This window comes from Camellia sinensis, chromosome 1 (assembly GCF_055761805.1).
Source record: "Camellia sinensis isolate YWXY chromosome 1, ASM5576180v1, whole genome shotgun sequence".
In the NCBI taxonomy this organism is placed as follows: domain Eukaryota; kingdom Viridiplantae; phylum Streptophyta; class Magnoliopsida; order Ericales; family Theaceae; genus Camellia; species Camellia sinensis.
The window spans coordinates 254,070,762-254,076,484 of record NC_138961.1 but is presented as its reverse complement, the minus strand read 5'-3'; positions in this window follow the sequence as shown (position 1 = coordinate 254,076,484).

Below are 5,723 nucleotides of genomic sequence, written 5' to 3'. Positions count from 1 at the left end.
TAGAAGACATACACACACGCACCCACACTTATTACAAGTTTGCCCTCGCTCGGAGGGACCAAAATAATAATACAAATTAATTAACTACGCAAGCTAATTAAATATTACAAATTGCTTAATTAATTAACAAATTAACTAAACTAAAGAAAAACAGTAAACCGCCTCGGGGCGAGGGCCAGATGCAACACATGCTCGGGACTGGCTCGGAATCGCACTGCCATGCATAGTTTGCCTCCGTTTTCCCTGCTCTGCTCTTCTGAAAACTGCCAAAGTCTCAGGGATGCCTCTCAGGACACTGGGGGATATCATCGGCTGAACAGGATTTCCACCGGCTGCAGCATTTAGTCACCGGCACAAAATAGATCCACCGGCCATCGATTGACTTCCGGTCGGCACTAAATACTGCCGGCCGGCAATAAATTCCTGCAGAACCTGCAACTCACAGCAGCAGAGGGCAAAATCTTGCATGGCAATGCAATTCAAGCAATTTATGCACCAATCACATTCCTTATCATGTTAATGACTTAAAGGAGGTTGTGCCCCGATTCTCGGACCACCACTCACGCATTTCCATGCATGATGGCCCAAAGAATCAAGTGTGCAACTTCAATTTCAAAATGCATGCAAACCAAATAAACACACAAGGAGGCCTAACCTCTATCATACTCATCTCAAGAGGCAAGGTGATGCATGCAAGATGCAATGCAACTTAGGCATACGAGCTAAGGATGCAACATGCCGATACAAGCAAACACGCAAGGTGAGCATGCAAATAAGCAAAGGATGGTCTTAAACATGAATTAGGCAGCTCTAGTTAGGCCCAAAACAGTGGCCAAAAATGCTAAGTACATGGAGGCAAACGACATGCAAACATGCATAGATACATGGTCCAAGACTCAAGCATAATGAAGCAACTTTTCGACGCATTTGAAAGGCACAAACATGGACAATTTTCATGCGAATTTCAGAGGTGATAGGTGATGCAAAACAGCCCCGAAACATAACGAAACAACACTCAACGCATGGAATGAATCCCGAAATGCAAAATTAGGCATATGAAATGGCTTACAGCTATACAAAGCATGCATGATATGGACACGGAGCATGAAGACAGAAGCAAGACAGCCCTGAGACAAGCATTTTTACAGTTTATGACATGGCCAAACAGCAAGCAAAGATAGGGCTAAAATGGCATACAAAAACGGGGCTAACACATGGATTTCAAAGCAAGTAGCACATAGAGTATCCAAATAGTGTTGAGCCCTTCTTCAATGTTGAAGAAGGGCTCCAAATAAGCAACTTCACAGTTTATAACATGCCTCGAAACAGATCACACACAAGCCAAAAATATTATGCGAAATTATGGCATAAAGAGGGCTAATGAAGGAAGTGCTAGCTACTGTCCTCAAACAGCAAGAGGTCCTCAATCAAACATGAAGAGGACCTCAAAATATGATGATTTGAAGTTTGGGTTGGAGCCCAAAGATGTAACCACGAGGAGCTAAGATATAGGCCAAGAAAATGCACAAAAGAGGGAAAGTGGGACTCACCCTTGTAGAACCAATCTTTAGCAACCTTTGGACCGAGTTTGGGAGCTTTTAACCTCTGGAGGACAGCCTCAAGCTGCTGGAATGGGCGTTGGATGCCTTGTGCTATGAGTTGATGAAGAAATGGCCCAAGAACAAAGGTGTTTGATGGTTGAATGAGAGAGATATGGAGAGAGATGGAGGTTTGTATGTATGTATATCAGATATATGTGGTATATCTCTAGTTTTTTTGCCTCAAATCTCTAACCTCAACAAAGGAGGAGGAGGGGTGCTTATATAAGCAATGCTAAGCTTCTAAGACAAGCTTCAAAGGGGCCAAGGGGTTCAAGGGGGGTGCAAGACTTCTAGAGGAAGCTAAAACAGCTGGCCAAGCTTGGCCAAAGGGTTCAAGCTTCTAGAAGGTTAGGGGGTTCAAAGACTCACAAGGTGCAAAACAAACACACATGTGCGTGGTGGATCGATTCTGTGCATTCCAGCTGGCACAGCTGGAATCCACTCAATCTGCAGAATGCCCCGGAAGGTCGTCGGCTAGCAAAAATTGCCGGTCAGCACAATAAAGTGCCGGTCGGCACAATAAATTGCCGGCCGGATAAATATAGTGCCGGTGGATGGCCGGTAAGGTCAAAAAATGACCGGTTGGTGTCCAAATTGAAGCCCCGGAAGTTAGCTTTCCAATGGCGCAAACCTTGCATTAAAATTCCTCCTGTGGAAAAAGTTATGCCCATTTTGGTGAAGCCGCGCAGATTCGATCCAACCGGGATGATACCCAACTTCAACCAATCATATCTCCCCCACCCGGACTTGGCTTTAAGAGATTCTTGAGTGCAAAATGAAGCCCCGGAAGTAAGCTTTCCGACGGTGGTAGCCTCATAGCTAAACTCCAAGTGTACAGACAGATAAGCCCGATTCAGCGAGGGCTGCTCGACTCGCTTCTACCCGGATTCATGCCGAACTTTTCCCAAACTAGTTTTCTCCTCTCCTTTCCTCTCTTCTTCAACTCCAAACCCCTAAACAAAGTGTTTTGAAGGATTTGCCTCTCTCCTTGCCGAAGAAACTGAATCTTTGCCCTGCACATCTCTCAACACTGAGCAAACCATCAGTAGTGCCCAAGTCTTAAGGGCGGTCAAAAATGGGGTGTCTACAGTTCCAAAGATGAGATATTTATCTCATAGAGGAAGTATGTGTTTGACCTGTTGAACGAAATTGGGATGCTTGGATGCAAGGCTTGTAACACTCCACTGGAACCCAATCAGAAACTCGGGGATGATAAAGGAGGAGCAGGTGTTGATAAGGGGAGATATCAGCAATTAGTGGGTAAGCTCATTTACCTATTTCACTCCCGTCTTGATATTGTTGTTGCTGTCAGTGTGATTAGCCAGTTTATGCATACTCCTCATTAGATTCACTTCAAGGCTGTCATGAAAATTTTGAGGTACTTGAAGTCTGCTCCTGGTAAGGGTCTTTATTTTTCGAAGTATGATCATCTTTGTGTGAAAACCTATACAGATGTTGACTGGGTTGGATCAGTAACTGATAGGAGATCAACTTCAGGGTATTGCACCTTCGTTGGAGCCAACTTAGTTACTTGGAGGAGTAAGAAACATAATGTGATTGCCAGGTCAAGTACAAAAATTGAGTTTAGAGCTATAGCACAAGGGGTGTATGAGCTGTTATGGATCAAGTTATTGTTGAGTGATATAGGTATTGATCAGACGGACTCCATGAGGTTATATTGTGATAATAAGGCCGCTATCAACATTGCTCACAATCCGGTTCAACATAACAGGACAAAGCATGTTGAGATTGATCGCCACTTCATTAAGGAGAAACTCATTAGTGGCACAATCTGTACTTCCTTTGTGCAGTCTGGTGAACAACTTGCTGACATTCTTACCAAGGGAGTTGGAGAGTAAGCCCTTTCATAGCATCTTAGGCAAGCTAGTTATGAGAGATATCCTCGCACCCGCTTGAGGGAGCGTTTTAGAATAATATAATATATAATTATGTGGGTTATTATTTTGTAATTATTCTATACCTTAGGACTCCCTTATAATTATTAATCTTCATTAATATAAATAGGAAATGGTATTCTTAGGCTCTGTTTGGATGTGTTTTGAAATTACATTTCTATCCTATCACTCCCGCTTCACGTTTGGATACCACTTTCAAAATAGAATTCCACCATATAATTCAAACTACAATTTGAAAACCCGTTTGGCATCTTTGTGATTTATTTCTCCACTTTCAACATCTTCAGCCTTCTTCATCTTCCTTTGCTGAAAAGCTTCTATGTCCGTCTTTCAAAAGGTTCACATGAACTGATCTACTCATCTTTCTTTCTCTGTATCAAAAATTAGGACTGAAGATTCGTCGTAGATCATCTTTCTTTCTCTGTATCAAAGATCAGGACTGAAGATTCATCACGGGTAGTATTCACAAAGAACTCAAACCATTTTATAAATCATGAATCCTGTGAACCCGCTCCCTACTCATACTATCTCCCACAAATCAAGTGACTTACAATTTGTGCATTGTGGAAGATTCCTTCTACGAGCAACCAAACAACGATGAGTGCGCGATCAAATAACTCACAAATTTAATTCACATATTTTCTTATAGGTCACTGATTTGAAAAAACATCCCTAATTTTATTCCCAATTGTTTTTTTTTTTTTTTTGTCTCAAGTCAAATTTATCAAACCTATTGTCGAATCAGACGATTACTAAAAAGTCGCACATTCAATCATTGTACGCACTCCATCACCGGTGATAACTATTCAACTCCCACTAATCTGGTAAATATATCCTTCAATCATCTGTTATGTGCAAATGATTTCTGAGAAGTCCAAATAAGTTCTGAAATGATTTCTGAGAAGTCCAAACGAGTATAGAGATAGTTTGAGATATCTGTCTAAACTCTTTGCACCTTTTCTCACCTTTATTACTGAGTCGGTCGACCGGCCGATCGACCTCCCTCTGTCCTGCTGCTGCTTCTTTCTTCTTCTTTGTTTCTGCTTATTTCTTCTTGTGGCCTTCTTCTTCTACTTATTTGTGGTTATTTTTTTAGTATGTAAATACAGATAATGTTACGTGATTTTTATTTTGTCTCTATTTTGGCCTTCAAATCACCTGCCTTTCCTATAGTTGAAATAGACATTGATGTTATGTGTATTTATTTTCTCTCTGTTGCCCTTCAAATCATCTACTTCTCGTAACATTATTTAACAAGTTGAAGTAACATTAATGTTATGTTTTTATTTTTTTATCTGTGTTGCCCTTCAAACCATCTATTTTTCCCAACATTATTTACTAAGTTGAAACAAATATTACTTTTGGTTCCTACATAAATAATTGTAATTAGTTTTTGCTCTGTTATTTTTTTATAACCACTCCAGAGTAGTTTGCTCTGTTATTCTTTTATATTCACCCCATAGTGGTTTAAATATAAACATACAGTTTGCTCTGTTATTCTTTTATATTCACCCCACAGTAGTTTAAATATAAATTGTATGTTTATAGATGGATGGAAACAATTCCAATGACAATCAAGATACAAAAATGTGGACTCCCAGAATTGAAATGAAATTAATAAACATGTTGAGAGAAGAGGTTAAAAAAAATCAAACAACGGGCCGTACTACTGTGTGGACAATTAGGCATTGGAATCATTTTGCAAATCAGTTGCACAATCTGTATGGATTTCGGTATACAACAAAGCAAGTGCGACAAAAATATCAGTAATTGAAAGTTGATTACCAAATATTTAAGCGACTCTAGGCACAGACTAGTCTGGGATGGGATCCCATTGTAGGCATTGTTGTTGCACCCGATGAATTTTGGGATAAGATTTTTCATTAACCTGTACCATTTTCAATTTTTTTTTAACATTTCATCACACATACGGTATGTTTAATTCTGTATTTTCAATTGTTGTAGGCTACCAGAAATGTAAAGAAGTTTAGGACAAAAGGATCTGAGTATTTCCAAGAAATGACAGAAATTGTTAAAAATTGTTGTGCCATAGGGGCCTTGTCTCGTGCATCTACACAAGGAGCCCTTGACTTAGATGAAGAAGATGAAATGCTAAATAAATTTTGGATCCCTGAAGTTGGTAGGAGTAATGATGCTGAAGCCATTCCTGTTGACTTATTCGGCGATAAGTACATGGATCCAGCGA